The 12,969-nt window shown below is 39.9% G+C and overlaps 1 protein-coding gene across 3 annotated transcripts in view; it reads right to left on the minus strand.

Annotated features, from left to right (window-relative positions):
* SMAD9 (SMAD family member 9) overlaps positions 1–12,030 on the minus strand; it is a 41,351-nt gene extending 29,321 nt beyond the window's left edge. The window contains exon 1 of one of the 3 annotated variants that reach the window (XM_087721304.1): positions 11,849–12,030. The gene's annotated coding sequence lies outside the window, so the exon portion shown is untranslated. The remainder of the gene's footprint in view (positions 1–11,848) is intronic. The other 2 variants (XM_087721303.1, XM_087721302.1) reach the window with 2 other exon arrangements.
* Between the last annotated feature and the right edge of the window lie 939 nt (positions 12,031–12,969).

The following is a 12,969-nucleotide window of genomic DNA, read 5'->3' on the forward strand; positions in this document are numbered from 1 at the left end:
AATGTCCTCTCTTACCTGCTTCTTGTGGATAATATACATCCTTGCTGTTTTTTTATTGTAAATAGAAATATTGAAAAAATATTATTAGACAAATATCAAATTTTACCTAGAAAAAATATATGCCTGAATGCTGTAGACCACAGGTGTTAAACTTGTGGCATCGCATTGCCATCATGTGATGTGTTGTAACATTTTTCGTCTTCATGCAGCTGGGGTGGGCATGGCCTGCTTGTGACACATCTGGCCTGCAGGCAGCCAGTTTGACACCCCTGCCATCAGAATACTTATTTGCTAGTAATCATCTTCTTAGAGAATCAAATATATTTAGCCAATGTACCCAAAAAGCTTTTTAGAAGGAAGCTCATGTGAATTCTGGTTTCCCAGGGAGCTTTTAAAAATGTCAACAATGGTCTTCCAATATTGTATTACAAACGGCTTTCAAAGCTCCCCTGAGCATCATTATCCTGCCAAGAAACATAGTGGGGGTACCTTCTCCATTTGAAAATCCTGTAAATTAAAAAGCTGCATGGTGTTGATTCTTGGTTCTCTTGATTAAGACTTTTAGTATTGCTCTGAAATGTTTTACATGTATAAACTTCATTAATTTCAGTAGAAAGTAGGAATAAAATTGTAGGGTGCTTTTTAAAATGTGCATGAAAAAAAATAATTCATCAATTCTAGCTTATTTGCAATGGACTTATTCTGTGCCTTTTTGGACCTTGACAGCTGGTGGAATTTCTGTTATCGTATACTGTTATCATATACTGAAGAAATGCTTTGGCATAAATGGAACTCCTAAAAAATACTGTCTTCTTTCTGCAGAATATATAATAGACTTTTTCCCTCTGTACTGCATTGCATCAGATAGTCTGCATCCCCGCCCACTGCTCTATGCTCAATGGCATTATAAGAAAAAGGTACATAGCTTCAAACACCAATGTAAACAAGGGGCGAGGTCATTGCCCTATCAAAAGCTCTACTTTTTAAGGAGAGGGGTTATGAATATTTTAAATACAATTCAATCCTTAAAAGTGATTAAATCACAAAATAACTAGAAATAATTTAAGGTTGCTATGAGCACAATGTTTTCTTGCATTATATCTTTATCACTACCTAGACCAAATAAATGAATTACACAACTATTTATATTCAAAACTAAACATTACTATTTGAATCAGAGTCAATGGAGAAACCCACAATTAATTAATTACACATACACACACACATAATAAGCCATATTCAGCATTTTGATTGCTCCGCCTTTTCTTTTAGAAGAAACATTAACTGAAAAAGAAAGATAAAATTTCAATAGCTTGTTGTCTTTGTGCCTCAAGACCAGAATCTTTTCAGCTGGATCTTTTCAGCTGGCTATTTTATACTTTGAGAATGACAAAGAGTAGAAAGTACTATAAAGACAAAACATGTAGTTGGCATGTAGGAATTTCCACGTTTAATAATCAGCACATCCAAGAAACCCCAAAACAACCTGCCAATCAGTATAGAAATATTAGACTAGATGGACCAATACTCTGTTATCAGATAGACTGCTATGTTCCTATGAGATACAATGAAAGCCACACAAGCTTGTTCGTAGCTGCAAATTTTATATGCCATGCATATATTTTCCCACCAAGATCATGGGGTCTGTAGTTAATTATGTAACAAAACTGCAAGATACCCAGGAAGAAAAAATACTTTATACATAATTCATAGTACCTGCAGATTATTTTTTTGCTTGAAGACAGTTATAATCCTTTATCTTGTCCAAAAACCCCAAATACACAACTTGTTTTTGTGGGAAATGCACTTTTTTGAGTGTTCACTCTTCAGGGCAAACCAGAATAGATTTCCACAGTGGTTCAACCATTATGGCAAGCAATAAAGTAATCTGATTTGGGGTTATCAGAATGTGGGAAGCAATCCACCGTGGTTTGTAATGCATGGTTATAGCACTTGGCAATCCAGGCAACAATGGCTTGATTAAAACTATAGTTAAATAAACCATGATTTTGCTTGAAGTTTGATCACAGTCATAAATCTGCATTGGGGGGGGACTATTTAGGTGCCCAAAATCTAGGAAATTGGGTGAAGCATACATTTTAATAAATAAATAAATTGTGCCAATAAAGAAAGCTGCCAAAGGAACTGATGTTATTCATTAATAACATACTGGGCTAATTTCCCATCAAATAATATTGAACAATATAAAATATACTTGGAAAAGGAGATTGATGAAATGACAGCCTAATTGTTTCACTCCCAATTCTTAATTGCAACTGCTTTCTACAGTTCTATGCAATTTTCTAAAGTTACAAAAGTGATTGGAAAATATTGCAAACATGAAGGAAGTTAAACAAGGAAAATAGTTTTTGAATGTTACAACTTTGCTTTACAAAAGGGACAACTTAGTGCCTGTGGAAACCGATAGTTGCAGAGCCCTTTCTCGGCTCTTCTCTGACTTTTAAAAAATTATTATATATTTTAAGATATTAATATATTATTTTGATTAAAATAACATGAAATGAAGAGTTGGCATGCTGCAAGGCAAACTACCAGTCTTCGGTTTCATCTTTATTTCAAAGAATGACCTTGTTTCCATGTTGACATTCTTTAAATGGTGCATGGTTGCATTTTCTAGCATTCTCAGCCATCATGTCTTATGGTAATCCTGAGACCTCAAGACCAATATACTGTATCTGGAGGGAATTATATGAGGAAATCTAAATTGAGACTAAGAATTGTCTTCCTTAAAGCAAAGCTGTGACTCATTTATTTCAGTCTAAAGAAGCCCAACCCATTATTATATTTGGTTGCACAGTCAGTCTGATGTTTAGACTGGACTTAGCATTTTTGTCTACCTATTAAGTCCTTCCCAAGGACCTGGGATAGGCATCTGTTGTTGTTTAACAATATTAAAGATTCTGTCACAGTATCTAAGATGTTCAAAGTAAAACTGCCTTTTGCAACTGCCATAGTAACTTTGTCCATGCCAATAGTGTTCAACTGATTTCCCCCATGTTTTGGAATTGCATCAAAGGAACCTATTACTATTGGTACCATCTTTGCTATTTTTGCCAGTCATTCTACTTCTATTTGCAGGCCTTTGTATTATGTGATTCTTGCCAGTTTTCGTCTGCTGGCTCCAGGCATTGCAACATCCATTATCCACACATTTTGTCTTTATTATTGAATTTGGGGGTATTAAGTGGCAGGTGCTTGTTTATTTGAATTGTAAAGTCCCAGAGAACTTTAACGTTTTCATTTTCTATTACTTTGTTTAGTTTGTGATTCCATCAGTTCTTGCTTGTAGGCAAATATTATTTCTTACAGATAATCCAATGTACCATAGTTGCTACAATGTCACGCCTTTGTCGTCAGTCCGTGTGATATTCTTGCAGCAGCTAACTAGGTGGTCTACTGGTTCAGCTTTCTTGCAGAGGCACCATTTTCTTTCTGCTGCTTTCTTCTCAATTTTGCCTTTGTATGCATTTGTTCTTAAGGCTTGGTCTTGTGTAGCCAGAAATAGCTGCTCTATCTCTTATTTAACTTCCTTGCTTTTAGACAGTGAAGTTGCTCCTAAGTCTTAGTCTTGTTATTGTCTGCTTTACATACATACATACATACATACATACATACATACATACGTACGTACGTACATATATACACATACATATATACACATACATACATACATACATACATACATACACACACACACACACACATACACACACACACACACACACACACTCACACACTGGCCATGTAATGCTTTGCTTTCCCATGCCTCTTTTCTGTTTTTGATTTGGTCTTTCTTGAAGGCCAGTCTGGTCTCCGGTACTCAGTAAGTCTTCCTGGCATACTTCAGTGCATCCTCTTCCCTGTCTTTCAAATAATTCTTCCAATGCTTTCATAAGTAGAGTCTGTCAACATTGCTGCATTGATGAAGGATATGATTCATTGTCATTATTTTTCTAGTCTTCTTATCAAACCTTTTAGTTCTGCTTAGGTCCAGTCCAATATACCAGCTATGTATTTAATGACTGGAATTGCATAGGTATTCCTTGCCTAGATCAGTGATGCCTCGGATGCCAAAAGCGCAAGCGCACGTGTCCACACTCATAATTAAATGCTCCCCCGTTGTGCCCACCTGTGCATGCATGTGTGACCCCACCTGCTTCCCCAAACACATGGGCGCATGGCTTTTCTCAAGCCTGGGGAGAGAGAAAATGCCCCCCAGAGGCCCTCCGGAACCCGGAAAAGGCCCGTTTCCAAACTTCTGTTTTTCGCCATCCACAGGCTCCGAAGGCTTTCTTGAAGCCTGAAAATGGCCTCCCTCCACCCTCAAAAAGCCCAAAAATCAGCTAGCCAGCGCGCACATGAACATTGGAGGTGACATAGGTCAATGCCTTGCATGCCGTCAGATATGGCTCCTCGTGCCACCTGTGGCATGGGTGCCATAGGTTTGCCTTCACGGGGCCTAGATGATACCTTCCATTGAATTTGGACTTTTAAGATTTTCTTTACTCTCGTGGCATATTCATTTCTAACTTTCTTTTTCATATCAGTGTACCTGATGTTGCTTGAAGGATGCCCAGGTATTTCTAGTAATCTTCTCCATCCAGACCCATAAGATATCTTGATTCCTTCAGTTTTTACTATTTTTTTCCTGAGTGATGGTAAAGGTGGCATTTTTGACAGTATTGATCAGCAATTCTATTTCAGATGGTGTTTTTCCATAAGGTTCAGATAGTCCATGTAAAGAAAGTGGGATAGCCTGGCATTTGTTGCTGATATTTGATAGCCACTGCCTGACTTGTTCAGCATTGGTGGCAGATGAATTAGTGTAATGACAAAGAGTAATGGGGAGAATGAGCATCCTTGAAAGATTGATATTAAACTTTCCCAGTTTAATATGTATACCAGCAACCATAATCATAATACAGTATTGGAATCTTTTAATACTGGTGCTGGCTGATTCTTTGTAAGGAGCTTCAATGCAGGCAACCTTATTCTTTGTTTTTGTGCTATTCTAAATTGTTTATTTCAATTCTTCTGTTTTAGTTAGAGATTTTTCTTCTAAGCAGAGGAGATAGTGCCAGGTTTAGAAACAAAAACCACTCAATAATTAAGCTTGCTTCCTTGATTGTTGATTCCTCCTAGTTTGCTCTTACATCTGAATTACTTCTGGCAAGGCTCAGATTTCTTTGTCTTGGGTAGATTTTGCAATTCTTCAATTCTGCTTCTGCAAATATTTTATTTTATATTATAAATTCATGTTGATCTGGTAACCATTGTTCTATTATTTCAGATTCTGGATGTTATTATTTCCAGAACTGGTACATTTTTTCCAGACATCCTCTTTTCATCGGACTTGATTTGTGTAACAAATCATCTTTTTTTTCAATCTTTGTATACTTGCAACAGATCAACAACTTTTTTTTCCAGTAGTCCTACAGCTGCTGGCCCTGGTTGCTCAGTCAACAGTTGTAGACTCTGTAGCCTATTTGTCACCAGATGTCCAAGAACTCTAATACCTAGCATACTCCTTGTTTACCTAGGTGATGACTGATCCTTTAAGGCAGTGGTTCCCAAACTGTGGGTTGGGACCCCTTTGGGGGTCGAACGACCCTTTCACAGGGATTGCCTAAGACCATCAGAAAACACATTTTTTCAAAAAAAATGGAAAACATAAAATAATTTTATGGTTGGGGGTCACCACAACATGAGGAACTGTATTAGGAAGGTTGAGACCCACTGCTTTAAGGGTTTCTGTAAATTACATCTCACTGTATTGCTTATGGGAGATATACTGTCTGGGTTGAAATCTGTCCTATATGCAAAGGAGAAACGGAACATTACCTTAGCTGGAACTTATGGTATATGTGGGCGACAAGGAGAACAGCAGGGACTTAAAATGGGGAAAGTTAAAAGTGAACATGGGTATTGTAATAGATCCCTGAATTTTGTAATGAGAAGATGTGGCTTAGAGACCTAACAATGAGGAAGGAAAGAAAAAAGTTGGGCTGTGAATGACTGTCACCGCGGGGGGGAGGGGGGTTGTATGTTTAAAATTGTATTTGTATTTGTATGTTGTACTCTTAAAAAAATGTATAACTAATAAAAATTACTTAAAAAAAGAAAAAGAAATCTGTCCTATATGATTGGAATAGCTCTCATATTTCCCAGAGCACACAATCCCCAAAATTATGTCTATATCCTTCAGAGGGGTATTACCATCATCATCATCTTGTTTGTCCTTTTCTGCATTCTTTCTAGAGGCTGAAGGTCTTTTTTATTTCTTGGTGACCAAAACTGGATACAATATTGCAAGTGTGGTCTTACCAAGGCATCATAAAATGGTACTAAAACTTTATGCAATCTTGATTATATCTGTCAATGTAGCTTAGGACTGTGTTGGCTTTTTGGCAGCTGAAGCACACTGATGGCTCAAATTTAAGTGATTGTTCACTAGGACTCCAAGATCCCTCTTGCAGTTACTATTATTGCGCCAGATACCACCTATTCTATATCTGTGCATTTGGTTCTTCTTGCCTATATAGAACCTTACTTTTCTAAATATTGAATTTAATTTTGTTAGATAAGCCCCATTGTTCAAGTCTGTAGAAATGCTTCTTTATCTTGAGCTTATCTGGAGTGTTGGCTATTCCTGATAGCTTGTGATGAGTTTTCTCTTCTATCACCTTGTCTAAATAATTGATAAAAACATTGAAGAGTACTGGGCCTGAGACAGAGCCTTGGACAGAGCCTTGGGGTACCCCACTGCATACTCTACACTGTAGATGTAATTGCATTAAAGACTACGTGTTGATTGTGGTTGGTCAGCAGGGACGTGCAGTCAGGGGAGGCAGGGCCTCACCAGTGTCATGATGAAAAAAAAAGGAAAATTGAAAGGAAAAAGGCTAAGGTAGTTGCTGCCAGAGTCACAGTGGATGACTCTGCTTAGTGCTAACTGCAGGGGTAGGCGAGAGAACTACGTGCCTCCTTTGCATAAGGAATTTTTCGCCTTTTAATCCTTGCTCAGAGTTAAGCAAGGGTTAAAGGGTGAAAAATTCCTTATGCAAAGGAGGCATGTGGTTCTCTGTCTCCTCCTCTGGCAGCAAGCAATTGTAATTTGTTTTATTATAAGTAATGTGTGTGTGTGTGTGTGTGTGTGTGTGTGTGTGTGTGTTACTTGCCTCTGCTGGCGTGTGGGCTGGCACTTTTTTATTTTTTAAAGCCATACACTGGCATGCACTTAAGTGCCGGTGGGCTGTATGGTCGGGCCCGGGGCGGCGGCATGAACTTTAAAGTGCCAGCACGCCTCCTGGCCATAAACCAGGACATGTTTCGCTCTATGGCGGGGCGAGGCGGCATGCACTTTAAAGTGCCGGTGGGCTGTATGCCTGGGCCCGGGGCAGCGGCATGCACTTTAAAGTGCTGGTGGGCGGTATGCCTGGGCCCGGGGCAGCGGCATGCACTTTAAAGTGCTGGTGGGCGGTATGGCCAGGCCCAGGGCAGTGGCATGCACTTTAAAGTGCCAGCACGCCTCCCGGCCATTCAGCAGGTCCCGCTGAATGGCTGGAAGGCATGCCGGCACTTTAAAGTGCATGCCGCCTCGCCTCGCCATAGAGTGAAACATGTCCTACTTTATGGCCGGGAGGCATGCTGGCACTTTAAAGGGCATGCCACCGCCCCGGGCCCGGCCATACAGCCCACCGGCACTTTAAAGTGTATGCCGCCGCCCCGGGCCCGGCCATACAGACTGCTGTATGGCAGGGGCGGCAGCATGCACTTTAAAGTGCCGGCGTGCCTTCCGGCCATAAAGCAGGTCCTGCTGTATGGCCAGGGCGGTGGCATGCACTTTAAAGTGCTGCATGCTGGGCTGGGCGAGTCCCGGAAGATGGGCGGGAGATGGTGCAGGCATCCAGAGCCCCTTCTGTCACCGTCCCTGAGGAGCCACCACCGCTGCCACACTCCTCCTCATCTTTACCGCACATCACTGTTGGTCAGCCAGTTATGAATCCATCTGGTGATGATGCTGTTAACCCACATTTTTCTATCTTATCAAGTAGTAGGTTGTGGTCTACTTTATCAGAGGCCTTACGTAAGTCCAAGAAAATTATATCCATGGCATTTCTCTGGTTACTAATTTTGCAATATTGTGAATCATTTGATGATTTTTTAAATCCAGCTTTTTATTGTATTAGTTTGAATAACTTGGCCTTATGCCCAGTCCTCAGGTTTTTTTAATGTTTTAATGTTCCAGTTCTAAATCGTTTCAGGGTTTTATCTTTATCTACTTTCCCCTCAATCTTTTTTGTAAAAAATGACCATGAAATGTTTTTCTTGCCAATATTCTGTTTTTGTTTTCATTATATTATTTTGATATACACATTTTGCTTCCTGTACACTCAGTAAGTTCCAATTTTTAATTGCATGCTTGTTCTTTGCTGTCTTTTATATGATAGCCAATGCATATTTTTCTTCTTTGACAGTTTGACCTGAAGTAAACATCTATTTCCATTTCTGAAGGGAAGGTATAATCTACCAATATAATGGGGATGTAATGTGTAGTGAATAGTCATCAGTTTTCTTGTTTTTTTGGTCCAATTATTAGTTATTTATTATTACTATTTCACATTTGTTATATCTCTCTACCCCCAATGGTAGTAAAGGTTTTAAAAATTTACCACACTGTAGTAAGATAGTAACATTTTCACAATATTTCCAATTCATTATGTGTTATTTACATAACTCTGGTTTTCCAGTAGAAAGTGGTTAGACTAGGAGTGTTAAACTGGCAGCCCATGGGCTGGATCCGTCACACATAGGCCATGCCCACCCCAGCTCTGCGAAGGGAGAAAACCTTGTGATACATTATGTGATGGTATGACGCAACAGATTTGACACCCATGGGTTAGACTAAAAGCAAGTTATGATCACACATAGCTGAGAGCCAGTACCATTGTAATGGTTTTATTGAACAAAATAATAATATTGAACAAAACTGGTTCATATCAGAAGCAAGCATAAACCACACTGGCAAGTTCACACTCATGAAGCCGAATAAATCACATTAATCACTTCATTCTATTTGTTAACCCCTTCACTGAGTTGTTTAAATTCCTAATGTCATATATCCATTTTGGAATTGAGGTCTCCTGCTCCCAATTGGGAAATGAAATTTTCTTTACACTAGATTGATGAGATTTCAACTATAAAGATGAAAATCCTTTGGAATGCTTTGTTTGTGAGAAACATTGCAAACTGCAATGTCATGTTACTCAAACTAGAATCAGTTTTATGATCATACAATATATTTAATCCCACAAAGAATGGATGTATTGCAGCTGCTTTGAAATGGTTTTTAATTATAACGAAATAGTCTGTGTTGCAGTGGCAATACAGAATATCATCTTGCCAAATGACCAAGACATGGGTTGTATACAAAGTCTTGATTAAAAAGGAATGAGATTAGTTAGCATCTAAAATTGCTTTTAGATACATTCTCTTAATGGTTTTGCAATATTTACATATAGATACTATTGTCGTTGATTCACTCTGTCATTTGACTTAAACCAATTCCATTTTAAAAGTCGAATATATATATAACATTATATTATTTAAGAGTTGCCACAGCAATTTATGAATCTGGATAGATTAAATTACAATTTATTTGAACTATAATCGTTTTCTACTTCTCTAAAAACGTATTGTCTAAATTATTGCTCCACTATATTCTTTATTCTAAAACTCTTTTTTGAATCACTGATTTTCATAATTCTTAATAACAAAATAGCAAAAATATTTTTCTTACCTGCAGTGCCCTTCCTGGACAACTGCAAACTTGGCTACATTTCAAGAACCTGTATATTATTTCCTATGTCTCTGGGCCATAAGATCATTCATTGAGAGAGAATTGCAGGTTTGTAATTTGTTGTCTTTGTTGAGAATGTAATTTGTCTACAGAATGTAAATGTCAACCTGATTATAGACTCATACATTGCTTCCCTACTCACAAAAGATTTTTAGTCATAGAACGTCTTTAACAGTTCAAGTAATTTTTAAAAAAAGAAAGACTAAAGTTTCAGATATTAGTAAAGGGAATCAGCATATAATGCTGAAATGCCCAAATGTTTTGCTTCCTTTCATATAAGGAGTGTGGGGAAAAAGACCCTGAAACTTTGCAGAGGTTAAGAGGTTACCTATTATATTATTATTATTATTATTATTATTATTATTATTATTATTATTATTATTATTATTATTATTATTATACCTATTAGTCTTCCAAAATCAAAGAAATTCTGTGGTTTCATCCAGTCACGGGTATCAATGACAAACTCCCATAATTTCAATTTTGTAGAATATAGTCTGCCTTTTAACCAGAACTTTGAGGAGCCAATTGTAGGAGTGTTTCTGAATGTACATTCAGTCCACTACTGTTTTCACTGTCAATTCAAAGCCTATGGCCCCTTTAAACCAGAATCATGCCTGAGTTTCCCCCACATTTCTTAATTTTCAGCATTTTAAATTTAAGTGAAATGGAAAGGCTTTGGTGGTTTCTATTAAGAATGAAAAAGATATTGTCTCTCTTCTGGCCATGCATGACTTTGGCTTAGAAACAATTATCACAACTAAGATGTTAAACTTTGGTTCAGATGATGTTATTTATAACAGAAATTGACAAATTCTGGACCTTAATACTCAAAGTCTTTAACAGCAAACTGAAAATGATCTTCTAGCCCTATTAATATTATTATAAAAGTAACCAGCATTTATAGTGACTCAAGACTCCTGACGTTTGTTTTTAAATATCATTTATCTTCCTAACGACTTGATTTTATAGACAGGTAACCTCTAGAACAGCCTAAGGAATTATTTTCCGGCATGAACCTTTAAGCTTTCTGTCTTAATTTAGAAAGCAGAGAAAGAAATCAAAATAGAGGCTGAAGAGCGCTTGACAGCGGTTAACTAGCCATAAAAAACGTTTCGCGTCGAGCCCCTCCTTCCGATCACAATACTGGCGTCAGTTTGTCTCCTATATCAATCCTTCCCCCCCCTCCCCATTCCTTCCTTTCTGCATGGATGTGGCGCGTTTCTAAGAACACCGAAAGAAGGACAAGCCCTCGCTTATGAAGGGAAATATTTCGAAAACAATGTCGACCATTAAGAATAAGAACAAGTTAAAAAGATGTCATTGCACGGTCAACTCCATTCTTCTATTTTTATGAATGAATAGCCTCGATCGCTTGGAGCCCCCCCCTTTTTTTTTCTTTTTTTTGGGGGGGGGGATTCCGTCAGCCTCGCCTAACAGCAGGACTTTCACACAGGTTACTAATCCATTAAAGTCCAGGAAAGGCCATTCTGTGAAAAGGTTTCTTTCTGGAGTAAAACATGCAGAGTTCTCACAGTGTCACAGGCGACCCAGCGTTAAGAGTATTTCCTAAAATAAGCTGTGTGCGCGCGCGCGCTCACAGACACCTATCGTAGCCGAAGGTCTTGTTTAAGGGGGAAATGAAAACACCCGGACATGAGAACAGCCAAAAGGAAACTGACGGCTGCCAAAGTCCCCTCGAGAGCCTGGTTCAGGCTTAGAGCGCCTTGCCCGCCGAAGGTAGCTGTTGGTCAAGGAAATTGACGCCTGCACTGCAGGCAACGTAAACAGAGAGAGGAGAGAGAGGGGTGGACTGAAGTTTGCGAAAGGGCTACTCGAGGCAAGCTGCCGCACAGTAAACCAGGCAGCCCGGCCGGAGACCAGGCAAAAGACTCGGAGCGGGATTGACATTTCTTGCCCGAGGAAAATAAATCAGCATATAAATGAGTTCAAACAAAAGCTTGGTACCTGCCCGTAGGTTGAACGCCTTAGCCGCCTGCCCTTCCCGCCGGATGCCCAGCCGTCGCCTTCCCGGGACTGCGCCAACTTCTTTGGAGCGAGTGGCTCACACTTCCCCCTCCTCCTAACGTGCGAAGGGACGCGGCTGCAGGAACTCGGCGGCAGAGGCCAGAGCGAGAGCAGCAGCAGCAGCAGCCCGCCAGCCAGCCAGCCAGGGATCGAGCGAGTGAGCGAGGCGTCAGTCAGGCGGGAGCCTGGCAGCTTGTATTAGTGCGCCGACCTGGAACTCAGCCAGGAATCCCTTCTGAGTGGCTTGGCGGTCTGACTGACTGACGGAGTCTGGCTGCCTCGGGAGCGCGCGGCCGTGCACCTCTGAAGACCCCTCTGTCCGGGGAGGCGGAGGCGGCAGCAAAGGAAGGGGAACGAGGACGACGGGAGTTTCTTTCTCTCCTGACCCCAAAGACTAGAGAGGAGAATGACTTTATTTTATGACGATAGAGATTGGACTGTCATTTGTCAGAAATTGATGTAGGGTCTCCTGCTTGAGCGGGGGGAGGAGGGGAGCGGTGTTGGACTAGATGACCTACAAGGACCCTTCCAACTCTGATAATCTGTAGGACCCCAAAGTCTAGAGAGGGGAATGACTTTATGTTGTGATGATAGAGATTGGACTGCCATTTGTCAGAAATGGTGTAGACTAGATGAATGGTATGAACGGGTGTGTAGGCAGCCTGCTTGAGGGGGTTGGACTAGATGACCTACAAGGTCCCTTCCAACTCTGTTAATCTATAAGATTGCCTGTACTGCAAACTAAACGAGGGGTATGAACAGGTGTGTAGGCAGCCAACAAGACCCGCAGGAGGTTGGAGAACGAGCACTTGTCAAACCCTTTACCTGGAAAACCTTCTAAGGGGACGCAGGCTCAGTATAGTGGTCCAGGCAGGCAGTCATTTTTCCTGCTCAGACCAAGAATTTTAAGAAAACATCAATCCTCGCATCATTCTTTTCCCTTCTGACTCTTGGCCTTTCAAGACTCCATTGAATCCCATTTCGACCCCCTCATTTCAAAATGGGATTCAGAAACTTTTAAAGCGGGTTTTTTTTGTGAGTGTATATGGGAAATTTAGTGT

This window comes from Thamnophis sirtalis, unplaced genomic scaffold (genome assembly GCF_051295495.1).
Source record: "Thamnophis sirtalis isolate CommonGarterSnake01/CBP01778 unplaced genomic scaffold, rThaSir2_p1.2 scaffold_8, whole genome shotgun sequence".
Taxonomy (NCBI): Eukaryota; Metazoa; Chordata; class Lepidosauria; order Squamata; family Natricidae; genus Thamnophis; species Thamnophis sirtalis.